Below are 17,798 nucleotides of genomic sequence, written 5' to 3' on the forward strand. Positions count from 1 at the left end.
GTGCATCTCCATCCTTCAGCGCTCAGTTTTCTGCTCTTCAGCCCCGCAGTCCTCACTAAATCTTCAAGATCCAGCCTTCTCAAGACTCTTACTATCAACAGTGTCTAGACTCTATCTGGGAATATTCACAATTCATAATGCCAAATTTAATTTTGCACCAACTATTAAATCGGTTCATAAGTCTTTCTGGGGTATTAGATTCTTCTGATTGAAATATTCTTACACACCATTGTTGGTCACTGCATTGTCAAGTCATTTTGCATATTGTTGTGCGAAAACAGTACAATATTGAAATGATGCCTCTAAACATGTCAGGTGTATTTGTTACCTTCAATGAAAAAAGAGCTTGTGTTTGGAGATATAAAACCCAGCTGAACATGTCAGAGAGACTTCAGGAGCATTTAAAGTTCTGTGAACAGTAAGTTTTCTTCTCCAGCACTGGAGGAAGTGAGTTTCCAGTCAAATGGAGCTAACGCCATCACCCCCAGTAGCAGAAATGCCTCCTTGGATTACGTATTTGCTGGTTCACCATTCATTGCATCAGAAATGACTTACCTTACCATGCTAGCCATGACACTTTTTTCAGCTTGTCTCCCTCATGAGGTCATCGTCACTTGTTGGTTTTAAAGAAATCTTGTAGGGTGCTGAGTTGATTGTGGAGATTTCTTAATGTAAAACAAGTGACCAGAATGTGGGTGGCCACTCAGCTAATTGGTGATCTGTACCTCGACCCCCAGCTGTCAACCTTTCACATCACAACGCTGCGATCAACTACTGTGCTGGTCGCTGGCAGGATTCAAAACTCTGAATGGCAAAAAAAGCTTGCCAAAAATGAAACTACTGTGCTGCTGTGCAGGAAAGCAGGGCGGCCAGGTGTCCTGCTTTGTGCATGGCTGAACTGCATTTTTATCACTTGTCTCGATAATTGAGATGATGTTCCACGCTTGATTGGCTCTCTTTCTACAAAATGTGGGACTGTTGCCTTTGGATAACCTGGCTTTAATCAGTGGAACGCAAGAAAAACTGTTCTTGTGTCTTTTGTCAGATGTCACATTCAGCACACACACAATGGGTCAAGGTCACCTAAAACCTTGCTCTTTGTCTACATTACGGCCCAGTGACACAAAAATAAGATCACATACTCACATGGTGCTTTTTTTGCCAAAGCAAGACGAAAGCAACAACAAAGAAAATGGACAAGCAGTAAAAACAACATCTGAGAAAGTATTAACTCTTAAAGCAGGTCAAGGGTCATTGCCAAAAAGTTTGTGACATTTGCCAAAAATAAAACAATAGGACTTTAAGTGAGAGTCAATATTCAAGACCCAGAAAAAATGCCAGGTCATAGAGAGAAATGTGAGATTTTTAGATCCAAAGATACACTCTTCTATGGAGATCACCAACCAAAGGTGCAGCAGTTGCAATAATGAAAAAAGCTGAGGCCAGATGTGCTTGCTGCTGCCTCTGCAGAGCTTTCTTTTTCAACAGAGTTTGTGCCTTTTTGATTTGTTTTATTGTTAACAGTTAAGGGGCACACAGTTTGAAAGGTGATGAGAACAAACACTTAAAGCTGTAGAATAGATGCATACAGGCAAACTCCCTATATGAACTGTGAAACCCAAGCTTCCTTTGGTAAATTAGTTTGTCTTTCTGAGAGTTTGAAACAAAAGGAAGCACTTCTAATTTTTTTTTCTTTTTCCGTCTACGCAAGATAAAGACCGAATGTACAACCTGTATAGTGTAGGTGACAATAATAGCCCGTGTTAACACACCGTGTTGATACTGTTGAATAGAATAGAATAGAATAGAATAGAATAGAATAGAATAGAATAGAATAGAATAGAATAGAAAGTGCTTAATTTATCCCTGAGAGGAAATTCTGGGGTCACAGCAGCAATCAAGAAAACAAAAGTATGAAAGTGTATAGAAAGTGCAAAAATGTCCGTAAAAAAAAATAGATGCTGACAGCTTGTCCATCATTATCCAGTTCAGCCAGCCTCCACCTCCACAGGGTCCAGGACTGAGCTTCTTCAGCAGTCTGTTCAGTCTCTGTCTCCTGTATCTTGTCTGCTCACAGCAAGTGAAGTTCTTCCAATGTGGCGTTGGTGTCTGATGTTAGCTCCGTTAGCCATGTCTGTGAAAAGCATGATGCTACTCTGCCCTCTGGTATTCCCTCTGTTTCTGGGTTAGCACAGCTAGCTTGTTCATCTTATTGGAAATAGATCTTGTGTTCCCAATAACAATGGATGGAAGGACAGGTCCATGTCATCACTTCTTAGCTCACACCACAGCACCAGCACATCGTCCTCACATCCTTCTCCTCACCTTGTGGGGAAACACCAGGCCTTGCACCAGTTAGCAATGCCATGCTACTGGGCTACTAAGAGCTGATTTTATATGTAAACAATACGAGCAATGTTAGACATGTAGAATCTCCAGACAAACACAGGGGCAAAAATAGTAAAAATATCACTGAAGACAAAAAGTTTGGTTTCCATGGCCAACAAACTCCAAATGCAAAGATGACAAAAAAGAGAGGAAAAAGTTTCAAGAAATAGACAAGGAAGAAAGAGCTGAAGCAACAGGGAGCCACAACTAACAGGGCAGCGCCTATATACATGCTATATTAAAGTAACACTGATGGGAAGGCATCTATGCGAATCACAGACCAACTATGATCTGTTGCACCGCTACTTTTCTCAGTCAAATTTAGTCCTTATCCCAGATTTGGCTTGTTGGCACCTGGTCCCCTGAAATTGACTCCGTGTTGCGGACTTAGACTGACATAATGAAAACAGCCTCGAGGAAAACAGTGAGCATTGTTTCCTCTCAGCGGCTTTTGAACAAATGTGACCTGTGATGTGTATCAGAGAAATAGTAGCGCTAGTTTAAGCTATGCTTGTTTTTTTATCTTAAGCTGAACAGTAAAATGGTGAAAATCACTTTGTGAGAAATTTCCAGCTTTTGTTGGCAAAGACTGGTACACTGCTTTTTCCATTAGCAAAACCAGTGATTGAATAAATGTCAGAGAAAGGTGAAAGGGTATCTGAGCACAGCTTTGAGAAACACTTGTTCTGTCTGTATTTTAAAAGAAGAGCAGCAGTAAGGTAGGCACACACTGCTCCTGCTAGTAATCATCCCTTTAAGAGCTAATCATGAACACTGATTTACAATGTTGCGCAATGTGCTGTGTTGGCACTCAATCACACAAGCTCAACACAATACAGTACTGCAGCTGTTAAGACAAACACCCTGGTCCCTCTACAAGTACAACAAGAGCTATTCATTAATTTATTTATCTGGGCACTCACAGGAGCAAGGCCATGGAGATACAGCGGAGGGAGCATTTTAATCAAGCTCAGGCTCCCAACCGGCTGACTGATGTGCAGCGACGCGTGTTTGTTTATCCAGAGCGCAGCTGCCAGAGGGCAAGGTGACGAGGGAATCTCTCCCTCTCCCTGTAACAGCTCTGTGAGGCTGAATGAAAAGGCATGGAGGATCTCGAACTTTTTCTAACAAGATCTAAAGCACTGGGTGTAATTAGAAGCTGTCTGGAATGAGGACAATTAAGTGCGGTTTTGGTGTCCCCCGGGTTCTCTCAATGGGTCGAATTAGAAAACGGGTGCAAAAAGATTGATGAGTTCAATGTTTTCCAAATGAGCAGCCTTATACACATAATTACACCACGGAAATGAATGGATCATCATGATACAAACTCAGGCGAGGGTATGCTAATTGCTCATCAAATGGGAGCTACACAACTGCAGTATTCACTGAAAAAAAGAGGAGCTGGGGAGGGGCTCTGCTGCTCAGATTAATGTGATCCATCTTCCTTTTGTCTATGTTCATTATTCTATACTCACACTGTAACCCACTGTTATCAAGTCCTGGGATTCATACCAGTCAGAGGCACAAGGACACTGCAGCACTTATAACAGAGCTGTAGCATGCGTACAACAAAACACCACTTTGAGCTAACGTATGTTGTGTCAGCTGTTTGTGTTTTTCATGAACTAAAGGTGAAGAAAGTATAAGTTTCACAGGAATGGTTTGTTTTTTCATTCTGCTGTCCTCATGTGGCTTTTTCCCCTTTAAGAAAGTGGTGCAATAATCCATCGCATCCAGTATTGATCCAGTTATCAACTATAAAATGGCATCAATGCAAGGTGAAAACAGCAATCCATATCTTCATCTTAAAGGTGTAGCGTGAATCGGTGTCAAAGAATGACTAATTAATTATTAACAGCAGAATGCCAGCATTCCACCGGAGCGAAAGTATAACTTTCAAAAAGACATTTAAACTTACAATATGCGAGTTTAAATTTAAGTCGGGGCACCACCCAGTTTAGAGAAAACAGGGAAACTTTAGAAAGGTTTACTGTAAGAATTTGTGAGTTACTAATTCATGGAGTTATCAATTATCATGTCTCAATATTAAAAGGCCGCTACATCAAACGTGAATTCTTTTGAACGGTGTACAGAGGCCGTTAATTTCAACCACACAAAGACAGAAAGCAATTTCTTTATATATGAAAAGTTTATTTACTAACTAAAAAGAGGAAAATGTGCATGAATAAATGAACAGGTGAAAGATATAAAAGGATAAATGCAATGAGGAATAGAAAGTGAAACTGATCATAAAACCGGAATAAATGGAATAAAAATGACATAAACCAACCCGCATAAACTAACTAACCCACCCAAGATCTCTGGGGCATTGACCACGATATACCAGTGAATGCAAGATTGTCTTACACAAGTTCTGAGGCCGATGGTGAGAGTGGAGGGGGCGACAGAGGTGGCTGGGTCCCGCTGCAGATGTCTGCGGATGTCCGTTGAGGGGTGATGGAGAGGCTGGAGGCCTGCTGCAGGTCATCTGAGCGTCACGGAGGTGATGTCCGATGAGTTGAGTCCGTCGAATCGATTCTCACAGCGGCAGTAGCGGCTGGAACAACGGCGATGATGCCGGGCGTCGGGTTGAAACTTTGGCAGAGTTCCAAAGTTGAATCACCGCAGGGAAAGCAGTGAGCAGCGCTCGTCTCCTGACGTCAGCGCATGAGGGGGAATCCCCGTCGATCAGCTGGGTGTCTCAGGGAGAGACCCAGGCACCGATAGATGACTGGATGCTGTCGGGCTGAGGTGACTTGCGTCTCAGCCTGTAGAGTCTGGAGCCGGTGATGAGCTTAGAGTTGGCATGTGCGTTGCCAGTTGAGGAGCAGAAGGAGAAGAGCCTTCTGAAAGAAGTAAGAGGAAAGAGAAGAGCCTTCGTGTAGAAGGGTAGAAGAAGAGAGCCTAGCCTCCTGGAAGGAGGGTAGAAGAAAGAGCCAGAGCCTTCGTGTAGAAGGGTGAAGAGAAAAGAGCAAGAGCCAATGTTCTTGTTCTGGTGTGGAGTTTTACTCAGCTTTTCCCGCCGAGTCAGTGAGGTCACTTTAGGCTGACGCCCCTTCACATCTCATCTTTCTGCATGTGGATCAGATTGTTCCAGAGATCACTAACTAACTATAACTTTGAGCTGTAAAGAGATTCCTACATGTAATAGTCAAAATCACATTTCTTATGATTTAAGCTTCACATCAAGACTAAACATGATAGGTTTTCCTCTTTAAGAACCCAATAAAATAAAAATCAAGATGTTACAATGGAAAGACAGCAGTTTTCACACACACATTATCAATGATTCTCATTACACAGTACATGTTTGCAAAGGTGAAGATGTACATGTAAGTCTTGGTGTAAAAACATCATTTTTGTGTTGTTCTCAACTGTGTGAATCAAAGAGTCTTTGTCTTTGAGGAGAAGGTGGGGAGCAGATCTTCTCCTGGCATTCCTTCTCTCCTGTTCCCAGAGAGAAAGGTCAAGGGTCACAAGATACTAGGTGGAGGCTGAGAGGTCTCTCCAGCCTCTCCCTGAGAGAAGGATGTCTGTACAGTTTCACATGTCCGCCAGGTGTCAACGAAAAGTCTTCGAATTTACACCGATGTCTTAATGTTTTATAGTCTTGCAAACATCAGAGGAAGGGATGAGGCAGACTTCGGGAGAAAACCACTTTAGCGCAGAGGTCTGTTTTTTCCAAACTTGCTTTATTACCTCTCCTTCCTTGGGGGGGTTAAAGTTGGAGACTAGGTCAGAGCTGCGAAACCAGGTCCCAGCCTGACTTACGTTACAGTCCCCCCTTTTGGCGATCTGGGTCATCTTCCTGGAATGAGACAGGACGGCAAACCAAGGCGTGGCAGCTGGCAGGTTGAGCAGGTTAACCAGGTGACAACAACATCGCATGTACCAGTATACATGGTCAATGTATCCCTCTAACCCATTACCTATGCCTGGATTGAAAAGTTTCTGAGACTCACAGTGGTTTGCTAACAGAGACTTAAAAGTATTGACCTAACTCAAAAACAAAGAGAGAGGAAAGGAAGAGAGAGAGAGAAAAAAATATAATCTAACTTGAGTAAAGAAGATCATATAAATGTACATGTTCAAAGAAAGCGTTGGAGTACTGATGAGTACTAAAACTACTAATCTACATCTATACAGTGTATAGTGTAGTGTGAGAGTAGAGTGAGCTTGAACAGACTAAAGGGAACTTGGAAGGAACAGGGCTTTAGTAAAGATGCTCAGAGATAGAGAAAGGAGAGATCCTACCAATAGCTAGGTTTCTATGGAGGAGCCAGTTTCTTGCAGCGCATTACACATGAGCAGGGACTATTTGAGTGTGTGCATAGTCAGTTGGGACTACTGAAAAAGAAGAAAAAAAAAAATTCCATCTTGCCTGGTCTGGTTGAAAGCAACACTATGGATGTTGAGGACTCAAAAAAAAGTACCTTTGAGAATTTCACGTGTAATTTGAAAATTGGCAACCCATCTCTGCACGTTGTGTGATCATAGGAAACTATGCTTGAAGTTCCTCTATTTGTTTTAATCCTGTATAAACTGACTGCATTAACAGTACAGGTTCCCAGGCCAACAAGGGAACCAAGCTGTCGAGTTTTTCTGAACTTTCTTTGGTCACAAAGTTACAGCGGTCAAGCACCAGGTTAGAGTCAGCAGCATCATCATTCCCTAACAATGAAATGGGAAGATAACATTAACTACTGATTTCCATGGTCTTCTTTAGGTCCAGTACATTAAAGCTGTTGCTTGCTGGGTGATCACAAAACAGGCATTAGATTAAAGTTTAAAATTTTTTGCATTTGGAATAGAGAAGAAAAACAAAATCGTTATATATTGTCTGGCCTATCTAAATTTGTGTTGATTAAAATCCCTAGTTATGTCGAGCATCACAATATGGATCTTTATTGAAAAGCCCACCCCCCTTTGTCATTTTTGTTTTTGAACCTGACTCTAGTGAGTGACCTGTTGGTCCTCACTGAGTCCTGGAGGGCTGTGGTGTGCCTTGATTTCACGATGTTGTGCACAAGGTGAGTCATGGGCGTACATTGGTCTGACCCCCCTTTGGCTACGAGGAATCACGAGCCTAGGCGAAGTGTTTTCCTTGGAGACAGAAACACGATGGCCCTTGACGAGAAAACATTTGTGCGTGCCAGACATGAATTGATTGAAGTTAGAACGAGACAAAGTAGGCACATAATGTAAGGAACACGAAAGAGTAGCACGAGAGGTGTCAGCTGCTTGGGCAGAGGATGCCAAATGTGACACTTGAAGGACCGATGGGGAGGGTTGGGCGGGAAAAATTGAGTCCTGAAAATGAGTTTTGGGGGACTTTTCAGGTTCAAAAGGTTCTGACCCCCCTTTCCCCAACCAAGGGTGTGGTTGTGAACCACAAGTGATCTTCAGAAGCTGTGGTGACGAAATGTTCTGGTCGACAGTGTAACACTGAACCACTGCCTGCTGTGGCATTGAGAGTGGCAGGGGTCGACGCACTTGTGCCCATATTTTGAGCTGCCTGTAGTCAATCAGTGGCATGAAGCGTGCAAGCAGGTCCTGACCAATGAGAAGTGGGACAGAGTCCACTGGAGACACGTAGACAGGATGGACCAGTTTCATAGGTCCAATTGTCCAGTGTAAGAGAGTCACTGCATTTAAGTGTGTGTCTGACAAAGAGAAAGCTTGGACATTCATGGAACAGCGTTGTAGTCGAAGAGTTCGACCTTTTTCCTGCGCAATGTTCTGAAGTTCTTCGAACAAGGAGGTCGACATGACTGTGATATCAGCTGCGGTATCGACAAGTGCTTCGTGAACCATCACTCGCTCAAGGGTAGTGGTCAGGTAGAACCTATGTGCCACACCCTTTTCAGTGAGTTCACCTAGGAGCTGTCGAAACGGCTGTTTGTTGGATGGACGTGTGGAACCTGTTGGGTTCCTGTGGACCACTGGAACAGCGCTGTCAGGTACCTCGGAGGAGCTGTCAAGCTGAGTTGAGTTCTGATCCTCCCCCCTTAGCTCAGACGGCTGGTGTCGAGGTTTACCTGAGGGTGCTATGTAGCCTACTGGTTGTTGGCTTAGAATGGTTTGATAGTCAGGGTGGTCAGCTTTGGAAGCCCTGCTTCCACTCCGACCTAGTCGTAAAGACTGATCTGGCTTTTTGTCCGTTGTTAGTTTTTGGAGTGCATCAAGGATCTCTTCTGTCAAGACAATGTTGTTCTCTGGGGAGCTACAGAACTTGGTTGTTGGTTTCTGTTGCTTCCCTTGTGGAAAAGATTTTTGATCATCTTTTTCAAAGTTGTTTGGTTTTGAGCGAAAGTTTGTCTTCGCCTTGGGTACTCGGTCGCTACGGCGAGGATGAGAGTTATAATCCCACCGAGGTTGTGTTTTCTCACGAAAGCGACGTGAGTTTTGGGGAGAACCACTTGGTGATGGATGGGTTCTGAGGTTTGTAGGGGTAGCATATCCCCTAGAATTGTGTTGCGGTTTGGCTGGCAACCGATGACCTGAACCTGGACCGCTTTGATGGCCTCTTTCAAGCTTTGAAGTTGGGCCACCACGGGTCACATTAAAGACGGCAGGTTCTGTGGTTTTGGAGGACGATGCTTTCTGCTTGGCAAAGCCCTTAGAAGCTAGCTCACGTAGCTGTGCACTGCTCATTGTGCGAGGACAGGCTGAAACACCCAAGTGGTAACTGGTATTTGGGTGGAGATTTTCCACAAAGAGTGTCTTGAAGTGTTGTTCTTCTTCCATGCCGGGTTCGTTTCGATACCCGAAGTATGCTTTGCGCAAACGGCAATAATACACTTGAGGTGGTTCATTCCGGGCCTGTTTGATGTTCAAGGCGGCTGATAAACCAGTGTGAGCATTGAGGTCATCGAATTCACAAGACAAAGCTTGACACAGTGCTTGGTAATCATCTAGGACACGAGCGGATTGTCGCTCGATCCAGTTGCTTACCTCTCGACTGGCTGTCAGTTTGATGAGATAAATCTTATCCTCTGTAGTTGCATGCGGGAACCTTTTCAGGTGAAAGTTGATATCTCTGAGGTATGCAGATGTGTCATGGGTACCGTTAGGTATCGGTTCATACCTTGGAATGTTGCGAGCAATCTTATCCAGTTCCTGTAGGGACAATCCTGGTTGTCCACTAGGAGGAGGGAAAGATGCAGTTCCCTGTGGACTGGCATAAGAAAGGGGTACAGCTACCTGTGGGGAAGCTGAAAGAAGGGATGCTGTTGTTTGTGGGACAGCATAAGGATGAGGTGTATCTGCCTGGTAAGGAGCATAAAGCGAAGGTACAGCTGTTTGTTGAGCCACATGAGGAAAGGTGGTATAAGGAAGGGATGCACCGGTTTGTGGAGGCGCATAATAGGAGGTTGCAGCTGTTACTTGAGCTTTGCCCAAGGTGGGCTCAGGACCAACCACTGGGGGTGTCTTAAATAGTCCTTGTGGGCTCACTCGCAGAAGATTCTGGTCAGGACTGTATGAACCAAGAGACTCGAAGGTGTTATCAAGATATTTCTTGTTGAGCTGTTGAGCTCGTTGAAGTTCCTGCTTGGTGTCGGCCAACTCATCCTCTTGCTCCTTATGGCGTTGCTGGAGGTGATGACATTCCTCCTTAAGTATTGTTAGTCGACTTTCTAAGTCGTAGGCTCGCTCTCTCTCAAAAGAGCGCTCCTTTTTCAACTCATCTATTCTGTTAGTGAGTTTCTGAGTGTTGTCTGATGCTTGCCGTAGCAAGTGTTGGGCTCTCTGGTAGTCAGCGTTGACTTTGAGCCATTGATCCCCAGGGGGTCGATCGGCGACTGCATTCAGCTCTTCTTTGAGCTCCACAAGTTGGGTTGTGGCTCTGTGCAGTTCTCTTCCCTGTTCGAGGGAAGCTTGTTTACTTGAAGCAAGAGCTTGGGTTAGCTCTTCATTTTTGGCTTTTAAGACTGCAAAATTGTCAAGAAGCGACACGTCTTTTGGATCAGGTTCTGCTGTCAGCTCAGCTACCTGTGCTTGTGTTTGGAGTAATTCCAGTGACACATCAGCAAGACGCGCTTCTGCATTTTTCTGCCGGGTCACGGCATCAACACAACAAGCCTCAACTGCTTGTAAATGAGACTCGGTGTTACTGAGTTGTGTTTTCAGACTGGTTAGCTCACGGCTAGTCTGTGCCACCAAATTTAAAAACATACCACCTAACATTTCGGTTAGGGATTTATTTTTTAGAGTTTGGCTCTCAGCTTCACTCATAAGTTCTGCTATGTTGTTAAGTTTTTCAAGTTTAGCATTTCTGACTATGTCTGCGAATCCTGGAATTAGATCTTTGGTCTTGTAGTTTACAAATTGTTCCAAGGTTTTCAAGTTTCCTAGAATTTTAGCCATTTTTAGATTAAGCCCTGTGGTGGTTTAATAACTAGAAATTGATGATTTTGTTCAAAGAATAGCTTTTAAGGCTATCTATTAGTTCAGAAAAACAATTTCTAGAACAACTAGATGTAATGTGCAAGTTGACTTCATGAATGATTTCAGGTTCAGCTGTGGAAATTGCACAAAACAACGATAATAAAAAGGAAATGAAAAAACGTTTAATTGTCTGTAACGAACTAGAATCTGTGGGGGTACAGATTTAGTTGTAAAATGTTGATTGTGTAGAATTATTTAAAACTGATGTAATTAAATAATTGTTTACACAAATAAAGCTTATTTTGATTAATAAATCAAGCACAGTGACTACTGTTAATTGCTCTGCAAAAGATTTAAAGTATACAAAGTTATAGACCAAGTAGCCTTTTAAAGTTTGTGTACAATTGACTGAGAAATTAATTAAATAAAACAATTAGTTAACACCAATAAAGTTTATTTAATTAATTAATCAACAAAGTGATTGTTGTTAATTGTTTGAAAAGGATTTAAAATCCTAATGCGTAAAGTGATAAGTTAAGTTGTATTTTGAAGTTTGTGTACCAATAATTGTGAAATTGATTAAATAAAATAATTTCTTTACACCAGTAAAGTTTATTTAATTAATCAATCTAACACAATAAATATTGTTGATTGTTTGAAAAGGATCAAGAACAAGTAGGTTGTACCTTAAAGTCTTCACCCAATTAAAAAGCTGAAAAGCTGATTAAAATGTATATATTGGTTACACAAGACAATTCCTGCTTTAACGAATTGATCTGGATCTGTACTTTGGACTTAAAACAAAACCAAAGACAAGTTATCTTAATTAAAGAAAATCAAAGATTGTTTATGATTGTCCTATTTAATCAAGACCATGTCTTATCAAATGAAAATCCTGAAAGTGGATAAAATAACAAAGGCTAAGGGCAGAGTTGTTTGCTTAATCGAGAGAAAAAGTCAATAAAAAAAAAACCAAAAGTGCAATTATAATTTACAACTGTTTCAAAATTTAGATTGATAACGTTATCTAATAACTTAAAAGTTACCACAATTTAATTAAACAACTCTAAGGTGATTTAATTACAATGGTAATTCAGTTACTCTGATTTAGCACCACAGAAGTTAGAACATTTGCTGAAAACAGTATCATGTATTGGTCACAAGAGGGCGCAATTGGCTTTAAAGTGCTTGTAGAGTTTAAAGTTGATAGCTCTATTCATTAAAATGATTTAAAGCAACAAAAATAGTGTTACTTGGCAGTAACTCTTAAACACAGGAAGCAAAACGGCAGAAAACAAGCACAGCTTGGTATAAAAGTAGGTTTGGTTCACTTTAGCAGCAAGCAACAGCAATCAGAACTGAAGCAAAAGCAAAACCAGTGAAATGAAGTAACATAAGCTTTGGCTAGCAGTTGTTGCTAGTTAGCTTAGTAATGCTACTGCTGACTCCGTCACAGGAGGGGGAGCTATGACGCATACAACTCCGGACTGGCCTCCGAAAGTTCACGCCCAAAATTCAAAATGGCGATCCTGGCGATCTCCAAGAATTAAGCTCCGGGTGAAATAAGCTTCAACTGAGCCTGTCACAGACTCTACAGCTTAACACCACAAACTCCACACCTCACGGTTGTAGATCTGAGTAAACGAGTTTGTACAACACACCCAACACAAGAGTACAGTGACTGGTTTTCACTCCTTTCTAACGCAGTTTAAACGTGCGCAGAGAATAATTCTCCAGCCGCGTTGGTACGGCTCGTTAAAACACTGATTAGCTACGTCAATATTTCAACACGGAGATTGAGTGGACGCCCAGACGCTTCAGATATTCGTGACAACGCTGGGGCCGACTCTAGGCCTATTTAATTAAATAAATGCAAATGCAAATCCAAGATTTGACAACATGCAGAGACAGTGATCACTCTAAAAAAGTTCTACAAAGAGAAACAAAAATCACAGACCAGTAACTTCGGTCCAGTATCAACTGGGACCCTTAATAATTTCAAAAACTTAATTTAACAGTGTTTAAATCAAGTTTCATACCGCGGGCTCAAGCGGTATCGGTTACTATGGCAACTGACGCACACACAACTCAGCGCAGCGGCTGCAGGAAAGGACTCAGACAGGAGAAGAAGTTTGTGTGGAAGGAATTAAAGAAATTACAGCCTTTTTTACGTAATTAACAGCTTGTTTCGTTGCCTCGCGCGGGGCACCAAAATACTGTAGCGTGAATCGGTGTCAAAGAATGACTAATTAATTATTAACAGCAGAATGCCAGCATTCCACCGGAGCGAAAGTATAACTTTCAAAAAGACATTTAAACTTACAATATGCGAGTTTAAATTTAAGTCGGGGCACCACCCAGTTTAGAGAAAACAGGGAAACTTTAGAAAGGTTTACTGTAAGAATTTGTGAGTTACTAATTCATGGAGTTATCAATTATCATGTCTCAATATTAAAAGGCCGCTACATCAAACGTGAATTCTTTTGAACGGTGTACAGAGGCCGTTAATTTCAACCACACAAAGACAGAAAGCAATTTCTTTATATATGAAAAGTTTATTTACTAACTAAAAAGAGGAAAATGTGCATGAATAAATGAACAGGTGAAAGATATAAAAGGATAAATGCAATGAGGAATAGAAAGTGAAACTGATCATAAAACCGGAATAAATGGAATAAAAATGACATAAACCAACCCGCATAAACTAACTAACCCACCCAAGATCTCTGGGGCATTGACCACGATATACCAGTGAATGCAAGATTGTCTTACACAAGTTCTGAGGCCGATGGTGAGAGTGGAGGGGGCGACAGAGGTGGCTGGGTCCCGCTGCAGATGTCTGCGGATGTCCGTTGAGGGGTGATGGAGAGGCTGGAGGCCTGCTGCAGGTCATCTGAGCGTCACGGAGGTGATGTCCGATGAGTTGAGTCCGTCGAATCGATTCTCACAGCGGCAGTAGCGGCTGGAACAACGGCGATGATGCCGGGCGTCGGGTTGAAACTTTGGCAGAGTTCCAAAGTTGAATCACCGCAGGGAAAGCAGTGAGCAGCGCTCGTCTCCTGACGTCAGCGCATGAGGGGGAATCCCCGTCGATCAGCTGGGTGTCTCAGGGAGAGACCCAGGCACCGATAGATGACTGGATGCTGTCGGGCTGAGGTGACTTGCGTCTCAGCCTGTAGAGTCTGGAGCCGGTGATGAGCTTAGAGTTGGCATGTGCGTTGCCAGTTGAGGAGCAGAAGGAGAAGAGCCTTCTGAAAGAAGTAAGAGGAAAGAGAAGAGCCTTCGTGTAGAAGGGTAGAAGAAGAGAGCCTAGCCTCCTGGAAGGAGGGTAGAAGAAAGAGCCAGAGCCTTCGTGTAGAAGGGTGAAGAGAAAAGAGCAAGAGCCAATGTTCTTGTTCTGGTGTGGAGTTTTACTCAGCTTTTCCCGCCGAGTCAGTGAGGTCACTTTAGGCTGACGCCCCTTCACATCTCATCTTTCTGCATGTGGATCAGATTGTTCCAGAGATCACTAACTAACTATAACTTTGAGCTGTAAAGAGATTCCTACATGTAATAGTCAAAATCACATTTCTTATGATTTAAGCTTCACATCAAGACTAAACATGATAGGTTTTCCTCTTTAAGAACCCAATAAAATAAAAATCAAGATGTTACAATGGAAAGACAGCAGTTTTCACACACACATTATCAATGATTCTCATTACACAGTACATGTTTGCAAAGGTGAAGATGTACATGTAAGTCTTGGTGTAAAAACATCATTTTTGTGTTGTTCTCAACTGTGTGAATCAAAGAGTCTTTGTCTTTGAGGAGAAGGTGGGGAGCAGATCTTCTCCTGGCATTCCTTCTCTCCTGTTCCCAGAGAGAAAGGTCAAGGGTCACAAGATACTAGGTGGAGGCTGAGAGGTCTCTCCAGCTTCTCCCTGAGAGAAGGATGTCTGTACAGTTTCACATGTCCGCCAGGTGTCAACGAAAAGTCTTCGAATTTACACCGATGTCTTAATGTTTTATAGTCTTGCAAACATCAGAGGAAGGGATGAGGCAGACTTCGGGAGAAAACCACTTTAGCGCAGAGGTCTGTTTTTTCCAAACTTGCTTTATTACCTCTCCTTCCTTGGGGGGGTTAAAGTTGGAGACTAGGTCAGAGCTGCGAAACCAGGTCCCAGCCTGACTTACGTTACAAAGGCATGGCTCTTTTTTTAATTGGGGTTGTATAAGGTATCTGTCGATAGTCAGTGTATTATCCACAGGGAATGCTGGTTGGCTCAGCCCCTTTTTAAGACTGAGAGGTGGGCTGTAGACAGGGTCAGTGCTGCTACATTAAGTATTTTTAAGTACCAAAACATTCAAGTATAAAGTCCACTCTGATCATTTTTGGCACTTTATTTAGCATGGTTGTCATGCCATGTTTTTGCTGCTGTAAAAATCACTATTTTGTCATTCAAGATGTATTTTTCCTTTCCAAAGGTGCAGACTCAAACAGTCTTCTGCAGGTCAAAGACCACAATATGATTGTGTTGATTGTCAGTGATATGATTGTCAGTAACAACACAAGGAAAGTGCCCAAACACACTCCCTTGCTTCTTGAAGCTAATTAATGCAGCAGTGCCAAAACTATCAGTTCATCACCTTTCCACTTGGGTCTGGCGCCAGAAACACTAACATGTTCACAGCCAGTTAAAAATATCAGTTTTGGTATAAATAGCTCATTTCTGTCACCACACGCTGTACTTTTTTTTAAGCTACCAGTTTTTGAAGCTACCAATGTTGTCATTTTTGCCAATAAGACCATGGCTAACTTACGTGTCAGGTGGGGGGCACTGTAGCTGTTAGCAAGTAGGCTGAAGGCCTGCCTGACACCTGCAGACGATAGGCTTTAAAACTCAGCCTCAGAAATAAATAGATGACATCACAGAGACTTGTCCATGTTTTTTACAGTCCATGTTAATTATGTGGAGGCAATAACCTCCCTGTAATTAGCTTCCTGGCAGATTCTCTGCCCAGTAACTCAAAAATTTAGAGCCGACTGACTGTTACTGGTAAAAAGTACCTCACACAACCTCACTCTAAGAAGAGCAAACCATTCCTCTGAGCATAAACCAATGACAGTGTCAGTTGGAAACACAGGAAAATCTCTAATACTGTTTTGCATAAAAATAATCAGTAGAAAATCATAATAAATCAACAGTGAAACTATGTGGTAGGTTTTCGTTTGCTGTGTAAACAAATGTACCAAACGGATCATTATAATGGTAGTCTTTGTGGAAATATCAAATAATTTGTTCTTCTTCATCAGCTTCATGATTTTCTTCTGCCTTAAATATGTTTTCAAAAAATCATACCATTGAGATCTGAGTTATACTTTATGATCCCACTTTAAAATGCAACATTTCACAGCCCCACAATAGACAGAGTTGTGCGTGTTAATATTGTAATGCCTGCAAAGTTTACATTCTGTTTAACTTTCCCCGGGGTTCACAGTGACTCGGTCAGACGGTACTTACTGGGACACTTTGTCGCTGAGTAGACATCAGTAAGTAAAATTTAGTGGAGTGATCTTGGGGATAATGACAAGACTAATTTGAATAAATCCCCTCTCTTTGGTATGGGGGTTATAATTACCATCAGAGGTTATAGGACTTCTGAAGCAGCTGCCAAAGCGCCTGTTAAGTTGATGGAAAGAGTCCAAATGAGCCTCGGTTTAAAGTGTGAGGACATTAAACCTTTGATCATACTTTCCTGATTTATATTTTTCAATCTCCACAGTTTTTTCCCCATGGAAATGTGACTGTAGCGTACACAGAGGATGCTACTCGGCATCCTCTAATGTTGTAGTCCTCACTTGACCCTGAGTAATTTACATGAAGGATGACATTTCCTTTTCGGGACTGCATATCCAAAAATTATTTTTTTGTGTTTGAATTCAGAACAAATTCTCTAAATGACCCATCAGTGCAGTCATCAGTGCTGCTTAGCAAGTCAATTCACATATTATCACCCATTGCAGTGGAAACCTGGCTAATTTTCACTGGCCATCAGACCTTTGATATGCTCATCCTGAGCCTGAGGTGTCACTATTACAGGGGACATGTTGGCAACGGTCTACTTATCAAATCCCCAGGAATGGAGGGCAATCCTTTCCCCCTGAACTTATCTGATATCTGTCCCGCAAGCCTTTCAGCACACTCATCCTGCATCGCATTAGACCATATGGCCCGGGGCTTACTGCGCTGGCATGTAGCCTTCCTCACACATCTCTGCATGAATAAACAAGTGTCCGGAAAGGCTTGTCTAGATCTCTTTAGATATCCGCTGAGACGAGGAGCCCTGTCTTGTGTAAACAGAGTCCATTTAGGGTAAGGATTTACAGAAGACTAGGTTCATACAAAAAAAACTTTATGCAGATTCAACTGCATATTTAATGAGTTTTTCTATGGTTCAACACACACACCACACACTGAAATGTATGATGAAAACAGAGTTGAGTGTGAGGCTGAGTCAAGAGGAAGATGATTTGAATATCGAAACAGAACGGTGTGTGTTCTGTGTTTATCAGGCAATTCATTGTGCCATGAAAGCAAAAATGAAATTATTCAAAAGATCTAATGGAGTTCAGAGGAAAAACGCTGACATGTTTTGGTGCTGCCATCACCACAAAGGCGTGGGTTCAAAGACATTCATGAAAGGCACATCTGTAAACAAAAGCATTAAGATGCACCAAAACATTCCTTTTTTTTCTAAATCTAGGTCACGGTTTGGATCAACGATGTTATGGATCAGCTGATGGAGTTTGATTTGAAAAGTAGGACAATACTACACACAAATATATTGACAAACACAATGTAGCAACAGTCTGGGTTATCCAGAGTGCATTCAAAAAAGCCATTACTGAGCACGTCAGCAAAATGCCAAAGGGCAGCGAAAGGAACAAAGGGTAAATATCCAGCACGTCCTCTTCACTGTTACAGCTTTGCTACACTGAACAACTCTATTTATCGATCAGACAGACAACAGAATAAAAT

The sequence above is a fragment of the Halichoeres trimaculatus genome, unplaced genomic scaffold, assembly GCF_033239565.1.
Source record: "Halichoeres trimaculatus isolate MK-OKI-2021-1 unplaced genomic scaffold, fHalTri1.1 fHalTri1_scaffold_13, whole genome shotgun sequence".
Classification (NCBI taxonomy): Eukaryota; Metazoa; Chordata; class Actinopteri; order Labriformes; family Labridae; genus Halichoeres; species Halichoeres trimaculatus.